Source organism: Leptodactylus fuscus, chromosome 7, assembly GCF_031893055.1.
Source record: "Leptodactylus fuscus isolate aLepFus1 chromosome 7, aLepFus1.hap2, whole genome shotgun sequence".
NCBI lineage: Eukaryota > Metazoa > Chordata > Amphibia > Anura > Leptodactylidae > Leptodactylus > Leptodactylus fuscus.
In genome coordinates this window covers 28,787,153-28,800,461 of record NC_134271.1, presented here as the reverse complement: position 1 = coordinate 28,800,461, position 13,309 = coordinate 28,787,153, and the positions used below count along the sequence as shown (strand labels likewise).

General features: G+C 48.6%; 4 non-coding genes across 4 annotated transcripts; all 4 read right to left on the bottom strand.

Moving 5' to 3' along the window:
- Positions 1–3,597: 3,597 nt before the first annotated feature.
- Positions 3,598–3,669, bottom strand: TRNAD-GUC (transfer RNA aspartic acid (anticodon GUC)). The gene has a single exon. It is a non-coding gene; the product is annotated as a tRNA-Asp (tRNA).
- A 3,266-nt stretch (positions 3,670–6,935) lies between these two features.
- Positions 6,936–7,007, bottom strand: TRNAD-GUC (transfer RNA aspartic acid (anticodon GUC)). Its single transcript has one exon. It is a non-coding gene; the product is annotated as a tRNA-Asp (tRNA).
- A 764-nt stretch (positions 7,008–7,771) lies between these two features.
- On the bottom strand, positions 7,772–7,843 carry TRNAD-GUC (transfer RNA aspartic acid (anticodon GUC)). Its single transcript has one exon. It is a non-coding gene; the product is annotated as a tRNA-Asp (tRNA).
- Positions 7,844–12,788: 4,945 nt separating this feature from the next.
- Positions 12,789–12,860, bottom strand: TRNAD-GUC (transfer RNA aspartic acid (anticodon GUC)). Its single transcript has one exon. It is a non-coding gene; the product is annotated as a tRNA-Asp (tRNA).
- Between the last annotated feature and the right edge of the window lie 449 nt (positions 12,861–13,309).

Here is a 13,309-nt window from a genome sequence, read left to right as displayed (position 1 = left end):
CCCCAAAGGAAAAGTGGGTGTGGCGTGTCATTCCTGGGGACCAAGCTGTGTTTGGAAGGCGAAATGAAGGGAAAGATAGCCCGGCATTGTCGAGGTGACATGTGCGAGATGCTAGGAAGCCCGAAATGCTTTTTTGGTGTCAAACAGGAAGCTGTACTGCCATGGATGGGCTAGGTCAAAGTGGCAACGATGAAGAGGATCCTGGGAAAGAGTTCCAGAGAAAGCAAGGCTGAGGAGAGAAAAAGAGGAAGCACTCCCCGTCGGGGAATCGAACCCCGGTCTCCCGCGTGACAGGCGGGGATACTCTCCACTATACTAACGAGGAAGAAGGTGACCGCCGCACCGATTGCGCTCCAGCCGAAGATGAGGTTTCCGCGACCGACCGGAAAGGAATGATCTATTTCATTGCGCCACTGAAATGGAAGGGTGAAGGAAAAAACACACATGTGGCAGCGGTTAATAGCAAATTGCATTGGATTTAGTCATTGACCTTTTTTTCTCAAAAGGAGGCGACATCTGGGAAAAAAAGGTGGCGGCAAAGATACGGCAGTCTTGGGACAGATGGGTCGACTCTTGGGATCTGTAGAAGTTTGGCCGTTTGCACGCCCTGAGACTTTCTGCCAAAAAGAAAAGGAAACTTCTGCAGATGATGGTGGATTCCCGTGCCATCTCATCACACTGGATTGCATGGATTTTTCAAGAAAGACTTCAAGCCTTCCTTTGGCTACTGGATCTTTGGTGACAAGATTGGCGCTTCTACAGATGATATCTTGAGTCATTTGAATGGCGAAGTCCATGGAAAGGAAACTGAAGTTGGACAAAATTAACCTTCTTTTCCCCAAAGGAAAAGTGGGTGTGGCGTGTCATTCCTGGGGACCAAGCTGTGTTTGGAAGGCGAAATGAAGGGAAAGATAGCCCGGCATTGTCGAGGTGACATGTGCGAGATGCTAGGAAGCCCGAAATGCTTTTTTGGTGTCAAACAGGAAGCTGTACTGCCATGGATGGGCTAGGTCAAAGTGGCAACGATGAAGAGGATCCTGGGAAAGAGTTCCAGAGAAAGCAAGGCTGAGGAGAGAAAAAGAGGAAGCACTCCCCGTCGGGGAATCGAACCCCGGTCTCCCGCGTGACAGGCAGGGATACTCACCACTATACTAACGAGGAAGAAGGTAACCGCCGCGCCGATTGCGCTCCAGCCGAAGATGAGGTTTCCGCGACCGACCGGAAAGGAATGATCTATTTCATTGCGCCACTGAAATGGAAGGGTGAAGGAAAAAACACACATGTGGCAGCAGTTAATAGCAAATTGCATTGGATTTAGTCATTGACTTTTTTTTCTCAAAAGGAGGCGACATCTGGGAAAAAAAGGTGGCGGCAAAGATACGGCAGTCTTGGGACAGATGGGTCGACTCTTGGGATCTGTAGAAGTTTGGCCGTTTGCACGCCCTGAGACTTTCTGCCAAAAAGAAAAGGAAACTTCTGCAGATGATGGTGGATTCCCGTGCCATCTCATCACACTGGATTGCATGGATTTTTCAAGAAAGACTTCAAGCCTTCCTTTGGCTACTGGATCTTTGGTGACAAGATTGGCGCTTCTACAGATGATATCTTGAGTCATTTGAATGGCGAAGTCCATGGAAAGGAAACTGAAGTTGGACAAAATTAACCTTCTTTTCCCCAAAGGAAAAGTGGGTGTGGCGTGTCATTCCTGGGGACCAAGCTGTGTTTGGAAGGCGAAATGAAGGTAAAGATAGCCCGGCATTGTCGAGGTGACATGTGCGAGATGCTAGGAAGCCCGAAATGCTTTTTTGGTGTCAAACAGGAAGCTGTACTGCCATGGATGGGCTAGGTCAAAGTGGCAACGATGAAGAGGATCCTGGGAAAGAGTTCCAGAGAAAGCAAGGCTGAGGAGAGAAAAAGAGGAAGCACTCCCCGTCGGGGAATCAAACCCCGGTCTCCCGCGTGACAGGCGGGGATACTCACCACTATACTAACGAGGAAGAAGGTGACCGCCGCGCCGATTGCGCTCCAGCCGAAGATGAGGTTTCCGCGACCGACCGGAAAGGAATGATCTATTTCATTGCGCCACTGAAATGGAAGGGTGAAGGAAAAAACACACATGTGGCAGCGGTTAATAGCAAATTGCATTGGATTTAGTCATTGACCTTTTTTTCTCAAAAGGAGGCGACATCTGGGAAAAAAAGGTGGCGGCAAAGATACGGCAGTCTTGGGACAGATGGGTCGACTCTTGGGATCTGTAGAAGTTTGGCCGTTTGCACGCCCTGAGACTTTCTGCCAAAAAGAAAAGGAAACTTCTGCAGATGATGGTGGATTCCCGTGCCATCTCATCACACTGGATTGCATGGATTTTTCAAGAAAGACTTCAAGCCTTCCTTTGGCTACTGGATCTTTGGTGACAAGATTGGCGCTTCTACAGATGATATCTTGAGTCATTTGAATGGCGAAGTCCATGGAAAGGAAACTGAAGTTGGACAAAATTAACCTTCTTTTCCCCAAAGGAAAAGTGGGTGTGGCGTGTCATTCCTGGGGACCAAGCTGTGTTTGGAAGGCGAAATGAAGGGAAAGATAGCCCGGCATTGTCGAGGTGACATGTGCGAGATGCTAGGAAACCCGAAATGCTTTTTTGGTGTCAAACAGGAAGCTGTACTGCCATGGATGGGCTAGGTCAAAGTGGCAACGATGAAGAGGATCCTGGGAAAGAGTTCCAGAGAAAGCAAGGCTGAGGAGAGAAAAAGAGGAAGCACTCCCCGTCGGGGAATCGAACCCCGGTCTCCCGCGTGACAGGCGGGGATCCTCACCACTATACTAACGAGGAAGAAGCTGACCGCCACGCCGATTGCGCTCCAGCCGAAGATGAGGTTTCCGCGACCGACGGGAAAGGAATGATCTATTTCATTGCGCCACTGAAATGGAAGGGTGAAGGAAAAAACACACATGTGGCAGCGGTTAATAGCAAATTGCATTGGATTTAGTCATTGACCTTTTTTTCTCAAAAGGAGGCGACATCTGGGAAAAAAAGGTGGCGGCAAAGATACGGCAGTCTTGGGACAGATGGGTCGACTCTTGGGATCTGTAGAAGTTTGGCCGTTTGCACGCCCTGAGACTTTCTGCCAAAAAGAAAAGGAAACTTCTGCAGATGATGGTGGATTCCCGTGCCATCTCATCACACTGGATTGCATGGAGTTTTCAAGAAAGACTTCAAGCCTTCCTTTGGCTACTGGATCTTTGGTGACAAGATTGGCGCTTCTACAGATGATATCTTGAGTCATTTGAATGGCGAAGTCCATGGAAAGGAAACTGAAGTTGGACAAAATTAACCTTCTTTTCCCCAAAGGAAAAGTGGGTGTGGCGTGTCATTCCTGGGGACCAAGCTGTGTTTGGAAGGCGAAATGAAGGGAAAGATAGCCCGGCATTGTCGAGGTGACATGTGCGAGATGCTAGGAAGCCCGAAATGCTTTTTTGGTGTCAAACAGGAAGCTGTACTGCCATGGATGGGCTAGGTCAAAGTGGCAACGATGAAGAGGATCCTGGGAAAGAGTTCCAGAGAAAGCAAGGCTGAGGAGAGAAAAAGAGGAAGCACTCCCCGTCGGGGAATCGAACCCCGGTCTCCCGCGTGACAGGCGGGGATACTCACCACTATACTAACGAGGAAGAAGGTGACCGCCGCACCGATTGCGCTCCAGCCGAAGATGAGGTTTCCGCGACCGACCGGAAAGGAATGATCTATTTCATTGCGCCACTGAAATGGAAGGGTGAAGGAAAAAACACACATGTGGCAGCGGTTAATAGCAAATTGCATTGGATTTAGTCATTGACCTTTTTTTCTCAAAAGGAGGCGACATCTGGGAAAAAAAGGTGGCGGCAAAGATACGGCAGTCTTGGGACAGATGGGTCGACTCTTGGGATCTGTAGAAGTTTGGCCGTTTGCACGCCCTGAGACTTTCTGCCAAAAAGAAAAGGAAACTTCTGCAGATGATGGTGGATTCCCGTGCCATCTCATCACACTGGATTGCATGGATTTTTCAAGAAAGACTTCAAGCCTTCCTTTGGCTACTGGATCTTTGGTGACAAGATTGGCGCTTCTACAGATGATATCTTGAGTCATTTGAATGGCAAAGTCCATGGAAAGGAAACTGAAGTTGGACAAAATTAACCTTCTTTTCCCCAAAGGAAAAGTGGGTGTGGCGTGTCATTCCTGGGGACCAAGCTGTGTTTGGAAGGCGAAATGAAGGGAAAGATAGCCCGGAATTGTCGAGGTGACATGTGCGAGATGCTAGGAAGCCCGAAATGCTTTTTTGGTGTCAAACAGGAAGCTGTACTGCCATGGATAGGCTAGGTCAGAGTGGCAACGATGAAGAGGATCCTGGGAAAGAGTTCCAGAGAAAGCAAGGCTGAGGAGAGAAAAAGAGGAAGCACTCCTCGTCAGGGAATCGAACCCCGGTCTCCCGCGTGACAGGCGGGGATACTCACCACTATACTAACGAGGAAGAAGCTGACCGCCGCGCCGATTGCGCTCCAGCCGAAGATGAGGTTTCCGCGACCGACCGGAAAGGAATGATCTATTTCATTGCGCCACTGAAATGGAAGGGTGAAGGAAAAAACAAACATGTGGCAGCGGTTAATAGCAAATTGCATTGGATTTAGTCATTGACCTTTTTTTCTCAAAAGGAGGCGACATCTGGGAAAAAAAGGTGGCGGCAAAGATACGGCAGTCTTGGGACAGATGGGTCGACTCTTGGGATCTGTAGAAGTTTGGCCGTTTGCACGCCCTGAGACTTTCTGCCAAAAAGAAAAGGAAACTTCTGCAGATGATGGTGGATTCCCGTGCCATCTCATCACACTGGATTGCATGGATTTTTCAAGAAAGACTTCAAGCCTTCCTTTGGCTACTGGATCTTTGGTGACAAGATTGGCGCTTCTACAGATGATATCTTGAGTCATTTGAATGGCGAAGTCCATGGAAAGGAAACTGAAGTTGGACAAAATTAACCTTCTTTTCCCCAAAGGAAAAGTGGGTGTGGCGTGTCATTCCTGGGGACCAAGCTGTGTTTGGAAGGCGAAATGAAGGGAAAGATAGCCCGGCATTGTCGAGGTGACATGTGCGAGATGCTAGGAAGCCCGAAATGCTTTTTTGGTGTCAAACAGGAAGCTGTACTGCCATGGATAGGCTAGGTCAGAGTGGCAACGATGAAGAGGATCCTGGGAAAGAGTTCCAGAGAAAGCAAGGCTGAGGAGAGAAAAAGAGGAAGCACTCCTCGTCAGGGAATCGAACCCCGGTCTCCCGCGTGACAGGCGGGGATACTCACCACTATACTAACGAGGAAGAAGCTGACCGCCGCGCCGATTGCGCTCCAGCCGAAGATGAGGTTTCCGCGACCGACCGGAAAGGAATGATCTATTTCATTGCGCCACTGAAATGGAAGTGTGAAGGAAAAAACAAACATGTGGCAGCGGTTAATAGCAAATTGCATTGGATTTAGTCATTGACCTTTTTTTCTCAAAAGGAGGCGACATCTGGGAAAAAAAGGTGGCGGCAAAGATACGGCAGTCTTGGGACAGATGGGTCGACTCTTGGGATCTGTAGAAGTTTGGCCGTTTGCACGCCCTGAGACTTTCTGCCAAAAAGAAAAGGAAACTTCTGCAGATGATGGTGGATTCCCGTGCCATCTCATCACACTGGATTGCATGGATTTTTCAAGAAAGACTTCAAGCCTTCCTTTGGCTACTGGATCTTTGGTGACAAGATTGGCGCTTCTACAGATGATATCTTGAGTCATTTGAATGGCGAAGTCCATGGAAAGGAAACTGAAGTTGGACAAAATTAACCTTCTTTTCCCCAAAGGAAAAGTGGGTGTGGCGTGTCATTCCTGGGGACCAAGCTGTGTTTGGAAGGCGAAATGAAGGGAAAGATAGCCCGGCATTGTCGAGGTGACATGTGCGAGATGCTAGGAAACCCGAAATGCTTTTTTGGTGTCAAACAGGAAGCTGTACTGCCATGGATGGGCTAGGTCAAAGTGGCAACGATGAAGAGGATCCTGGGAAAGAGTTCCAGAGAAAGCAAGGCTGAGGAGAGAAAAAGAGGAAGCACTCCCCATCGGGGAATCGAACCCCGGTCTCCCGCGTGACAGGCAGGGATACTCACCACTATACTAACGAGGAAGAAGCTGACCGCCATGCCGATTGCGCTCCAGCCGAAGATGAGGTTTCCGCGACCGACGGGAAAGGAATGATCTATTTCATTGCGCCACTGAAATGGAAGGGTGAAGGAAAGAACACACATGTGGCAGCGGTTAATAGCAAATTGCATTGGATTTAGTCATTGACCTTTTTTTCTCAAAAGGAGGCGACATCTGGGAAAAAAAGGTGGCGGCAAAGATACGGCAGTCTTGGGACAGATGGGTCGACTCTTGGGATCTGTAGACGTTTGGCCGTTTGCACGCCCTGAGACTTTCTGCCAAAAAGAAAAGGAAACTTCTGCAGATGATGGTGGATTCCCGTGCCATCACACTGGATTGCATGGATTTTTCAAGAAAGACTTCAAGCCTTCCTTTGGCTACTGGATCTTTGGTGACAAGATGGCGCTTCTACAGATGATATCTTGAGTCATTTGAATGGCGAAGTCCATGGAAAGGAAACTGAAGTTGGACAAAATTAACCTTCTTTTCCCCAAAGGAAAAGTGGGTGTGGCGTGTCATTCCTGGGGACCAAGCTGTGTTTGGAAGGCGAAATGAAGGGAAAGATAGCCCGGCATTGTCGAGGTGACATGTGCGAGATGCTAGGAAGCCCGAAATGCTTTTTTGGTGTCAAACAGGAAGCTGTACTGCCATGGATGGGCTAGGTCAAAGTGGCAACAATGAAGAGGATCCTGGGAAAGAGTTCCAGAGAAAGCAAGGCTGAGGAGAGAAAAAGAGGAAGCACTCCCCGTCGGGGAATCGAACCCCGGTCTCCCGCGTGACAGGCGGGGATACTCACCACTATACTAACGAGGAAGAAGGTGACCGCCGCGCCGATTGCGCTCCAGCCGAAGATGAGGTTTCCGCGACCGACCGGAAAGGAATGATCTATTTCATTGCGCCACTGAAATGGAAGGGTGAAGGAAAAAACACACATGTGGCAGCGGTTAATAGCAATATGCATTGGATTTAGTCATTGACCTTTTTTTCTCAAAAGGAGGCGACATCTGGGAAAAAAAGGTGGCGGCAAAGATACGGCAGTCTTGGGACAGATGGGTCGACTCTTGGGATCTGTAGAAGTTTGGCCGTTTGCACGCCCTGAGACTTTCTGGCAAAAAGAAAAGGAAACTTCTGCAGATGATGGTGGATTCCCGTGCCATCTCATCACACTGGATTGCATGGATTTTTCAAGAAAGACTTCAAGCCTTCCTTTGGCTACTGGATCTTTGGTGACAAGATTGGCGCTTCTACAGATGATATCTTGAGTCATTTGAATGGCGAAGTCCATGGAAAGGAAACTGAAGTTGGACAAAATTAACCTTCTTTTCCCCAAAGGAAAAGTGGGTGTGGCGTGTCATTCCTGGGGACCAAGCTGTGTTTGGAAGGCGAAATGAAGGGAAAGATAGCCCGGCATTGTCAAGGTGACATGTGCGAGATGCTAGGAAGCCCGAAATGCTTTTTTGGTGTCAAACAGGAAGCTGTACTGCCATGGATAGGCTAGGTCAGAGTGGCAACGATGAAGAGGATCCTGGGAAAGAGTTCCAGAGAAAGCAAGGCTGAGGAGAGAAAAAGAGGAAGCACTCCCCATCGGGGAATCGAACCCCGGTCTCCCGCGTGACAGGCGGGGATACTCACCACTATACTAACGAGGAAGAAGGTGACCACCGCGCCGATTGCGCTCCAGCCGAAGATGAGGTTTCCGTGACCGACCGGAAAGAAATGATCTATTTCATTGCGCCACTGAAATGGAAGGGTGAAGGTAAAAACACACATGTGGCAGCGGTTAATAGCAAATTGCACTGGATTTAGTCATTGACCTTTTTTTCTCAAAAGGAGGCGACATCTGGGAAAAAAAGGTGGCGGCAAAGATACGGCAGTCTTGGGACAGATGGGTCGACTCTTGGGATCTGTAGAAGTTTGGCCGTTTGCACGCCCTGAGACTTTCTGCCAAAAAGAAAATGAAACTTCTGCAGATGATGGTGGATTCCCGTGCCATCTCATCACACTGGATTGCATGGATTTTTCAAGAAAGACTTCAAGCCTTCCTTTGGCTACTGGATCTTTGGTGACAAGATTGGCGCTTCTACAGATGATATCTTGAGTCATTTGAATGGCGAAGTCCATGGAAAGGAAACTGAAGTTGGACAAAATTAACCTTCTTTTCCCCAAAGGAAAAGTGGGTGTGGCGTGTCATTCCTGGGGACCAAGCTGTGTTTGGAAGGCGAAATGAAGGGAAAGATAGCCCGGCATTGTCGAGGTGACATGTGCGAGATGCTAGGAAACCCGAAATGCTTTTTTGGTGTCAAACAGGAAGCTGTACTGCCATGGATGGGCTAGGTCAAAGTGGCAACGATGAAGAGGATCCTGGGAAAGAGTTCCAGAGAAAGCAAGGCTGAGGAGAGAAAAAGAGGAAGCACTCCCCATCGGGGAATCGAACCCCGGTCTCCCGCGTGACAGGCAGGGATACTCACCACTATACTAACGAGGAAGAAAATGACCGCCACGCCGATTGCGCTCCAGCCGAAGATGAGGTTTCCGCGACCGACGGGAAAGGAATGATCTATTTCATTGCGCCACTGAAATGGAAGGGTGAAGGAAAAAACACACATGTGGCAGCGGTTAATAGCAAATTGCATTGGATTTAGTCATTGACCTTTTTTTCTCAAAAGGAGGCGACATCTGGGAAAAAAAGGTGGCGGCAAAGATACGGCAGTCTTGGGACAGATGGGTCGACTCTTGGGATCTGTAGAAGTTTGGCCGTTTGCACGCCCTGAGACTTTCTGCCAAAAAGAAAAGGAAACTTCTGCAGATGATGGTGGATTCCCGTGCCATCTCATCACACTGGATTGCATGGAGTTTTCAAGAAAGACTTCAAGCCTTCCTTTGGCTACTGGATCTTTGGTGACAAGATTGGCGCTTCTACAGATGATATCTTGAGTCATTTGAATGGCGAAGTCCATGGAAAGGAAACTGAAGTTGGACAAAATTAACCTTCTTTTCCCCAAAGGAAAAGTGGGTGTGGCGTGTCATTCCTGGGGACCAAGCTGTTTTTTGGAAGGCGAAATGAAGGTAAAGATAGCCCGGCATTGTCGAGGTGACATGTGCGAGATGCTAGGAAGCCCGAAATGCTTTTTTGGTGTCAAACAGGAAGCTGTACTGCCATGGATGGGCTAGGTCAAAGTGGCAACGATGAAGAGGATCCTGGGAAAGAGTTCCAGAGAAAGCAAGGCTGAGGAGAGAAAAAGAGGAAGCACTCCCCGTCGGGGAATCGAACCCCGGTCTTCCGCGTGACAGGCGGGGATACTCACCACTATACTAACGAGGAAGAAGGTGACCGCCGCGCCGATTGCGCTCCAGCCGAAGATGAGGTTTCCGCGACCGACCGGAAAGGAATGATCTATTTCATTGCGCCACTGAAATGGAAGGGTGAAGGAAAAAACACACATGTGGCAGCGGTTAATAGCAAATTGCAATGGATTTAGTCATTGACCATTTTTTCTCAAAAGGAGGCGACATCTGGGAAAAAAAGGTGGCGGCAAAGATACGGCAGTCTTGGGACAGATGGGTTGACTCTTGGGATCTGTAGAAGTTTGGCCGTTTGCACGCCCTGAGACTTTCTGCCAAAAAGAAAAGGAAACTTCTGCAGATGATGGTGGATTCCCGTGCCATCTCATCACACTGGATTGCATGGATTTTTCAAGAAAGACTTCAAGCCTTCCTTTGGCTACTGGATCTTTGGTGACAAGATTGGCGCTTCTACAGATGATATCTTGAGTCATTTGAATGGCGAAGTCCATGGAAAGGAAACTGAAGTTGGACAAAATTAACCTTCTTTTCCCCAAAGGAAAAGTGGGTGTGGCGTGTCATTCCTGGGGACCAAGCTGTGTTTGGAAGGCGAAATGAAGGAAAAGATAGCCCGGCATTGTCGAGGTGACATGTGCGAGATGCTAGGAAGCCCAAAATGCTTTTTTGGTGTCAAATGGGAAGCTGTACTGCCATGGATGGGCTAGGTCAAAGTGGCAACGATGAAGAGGATCCTGGAAAAGAGTTCCAGAGAAAGCAAGGCTGAGGAGAGAAAAAAAAGGAAGCACTCCCCGTCGGGGAATCGAACCGCGGTCTCCCGCGTGACAGGCGGCGATACTCACCACTATACTAACGAGGAAGACGGTGAATGCCGTGCCGATTGCGCTCCTGCCGAAGATGAGGTTTCCCTGACCGACCGGAAAGGAATGATCTATTTCATTGCGCCACTGAAATGGAAGGGTGAAGGAAAAAACACACATGTGGCAGCGGTTAATAGCAAATTGCATTGGATTTAGTCATTGACCTTTTTTTCTCAAAAGGAGGCGACATCTGGGAAAAAAAGGTGGGGGCAAAGATACGGCAGTCTTGGGACAGATGGGTCGACTCTTGGGATCTGTAGAAGTTTGGCCGTTTGCACGCCCTGAGACTTTATGCCAAAAAGAAAAGGAAACTTCTGCAGATGATGGTGGATTCCTGTGCCATCTCATCACACTGGATTGCATGGATTTTTCAAGAAAGACTTCAAGCCTTCCTTTGGCTACTGGATCTTTGGTGACAAGATTGGCGCTTCTACAGATGATATCTTGAGTCATTTGAATGGCGAAGTCCATGGAAAGGAAACTGAAGTTGGACAAAATTAACCTTCTTTTCCCCAAAGGAAAAGTGGGTGTGGCGTGTCATTCCTGGGGAACAAGCTGTGTTTGGAAGGCGAAATGAAGGTAAAGATAGCCCGGCATTGTCGAGGTGACATGTGCGAGATGCTAGGAAGCCCGAAATGCTTTTTTGGTGTCAAACAGGAAGCTGTACTGCCATGGATGGGCTAGGTCAAAGTGGCAACGATGAAGAGGATCCTGGGAAAGAGTTCCAGAGAAAGCAAGGCTGAGGAGAGAAAAAGAGGAAGCACTCCCCGTCGGGAATCGAACCCCGGTCTCCCGCGTGACTGGCAGGGATACTCACCACTATACTAACGAGGAAGTAGGTGACCGCTGTGCCGATTGTGCTCCAGCCGACGATGAGGTTTCCGTGACCGACCGGAAAGGAATGATCTATTTCATTGCGCCACTGAAATGGAAGGGTGAAGGTAAAAACACACATGTGGCAGCGGTTAATAGCAAATTGCACTGGATTTAGTCATTGACCTTTTTTTCTCAAAAGGAGGCGACATCTGGGAAAAAAGGTGGCGGCAAAGATACGGCAGTCTTGGGACAGATGGGTCGACTCTTGGGATCTGTAGAAGTTTGGCCGTTTGCACGCCCTGAGACTTTCTGCCAAAAAGAAAATGAAACTTCTGCAGATGATGGTGGATTCCCGTGCCATCTCATCACACTGGATTGCATGGATTTTTCAAGAAAGACTTCAAGCCTTCCTTTGGCTACTGGATCTTTGGTGACAAGATTGGCGCTTCTACAGATGATATCTTGAGTCATTTGAATGGCGAAGTCCATGGAAAGGAAACTGAAGTTGGACAAAATTAACCTTCTTTTCCCCAAAGGAAAAGTGGGTGTGGCGTGTCATTCCTGGGGACCAAGCTGTGTTTGGAAGGCGAAATGAAGGGAAAGATAGCCCGGCATTGTCGAGGTGACATGTGCGAGATGCTAGGAAGCCCAAAATGCTTTTTTGGTGTCAAATAGGAAGCTGTACTGCCATGGATGGGCTAGGTCAAAGTGGCAACGATGAAGAGGATCCTGGAAAAGAGTTCCAGAGAAAGCAAGGCTGAGGAGAGAAAAAAAAGGAAGCACTCCCCGTCGGGGAATCGAACCCCGGTCTCCCGCGTGACAGGCGGCGATACTCACCACTATACTAACGAGGAAGACGGTGAATGCCGTGCCGATTGCGCTCCTGCCGAAGATGAGGTTTCCCTGACCGACCGGAAAGGAATGATCTATTTCATTGCGCCACTGAAATGGAAGGGTGAAGGAAAAAACACACATGTGGCAGCGGTTAATAGCAAATTGCATTGGATTTAGTCATTGACCTTTTTTTCTCAAAAGGAGGCGACATCTGGGAAAAAAAGGTGGCGGCAAAGATACGGCAGTCTTGGGACAGATGGGTCGACTCTTGGGATCTGTAGAAGTTTGGCCGTTTGCACGCCCTGAGACTTTCTGCCAAAAAGAAAAGGAAACTTCTGCAGATGATGGTGGATTCCCGTGCCATCTCATCACACTGGATTGCATGGATTTTTCAAGAAAGACTTCAAGCCTTCCTTTGGCTACTGGATCTTTGGTGACAAGATTGGCGCTTCTACAGATGATATCTTGAGTCATTTGAATGGCGAAGTCCATGGAAAGGAAACTGAAGTTGGACAAAATTAACCTTCTTTTCCCCAAAGGAAAAGTGGGTGTGGCGTGTCATTCCTGGGGACCAAGCTGTGTTTGGAAGGCGAAATGAAGGGAAAGATAGCCCGGCATTGTCGAGGTGACATGTGCGAGATGCTAGGAAGCCCGAAATGCTTTTTTGGTGTCAAACAGGAAGCTGTACTGCCATGGATAGGCTAGGTCAGAGTGGCAACGATGAAGAGGATCCTGGGAAAGAGTTCCAGAGAAAGCAAGGCTGAGGAGAGAAAAAGAGGAAGCACTCCCCGTCGGGGAATCGAACCCCGGTCTCCCGCGTGACAGGCGGGGATACTCACCACTATACTAACGAGGAAGAAGGTGACCACTGCGCCGATTGCGCTCCAGCCGAAGATGAGGTTTCCGTGACCGACCGGAAAGGAATGATCTATTTCATTGCGCCACTGAAATGGAAGGGTGAAGTTAAAAACACACATGTGGCAGCGGTTAATAGCAAATTGCATTGGATTTAGTCATTGACCTTTTTTTCTCAAAAGGAGGTGACATCTGGGAAAAAAAGGTGGCGGCAAAGATACGGCAGTCTTGGGACAGATGGGTCGACTCTTGGGATCTGTAGAAGTTTGGCCGTTTGCACGCCCTGAGACTTTCTGCCAAAAAGAAAATGAAACTTCTGCAGATGATGGTGGATTCCCGTGCCATCTCATCACACTGGATTGCATGGATTTTTCAAGAAAGACTTCAAGCCTTCCTTTGGCTACTGGATCTTTGGTGACAAGATTGGCGCTTCTACAGATGATATCTTGA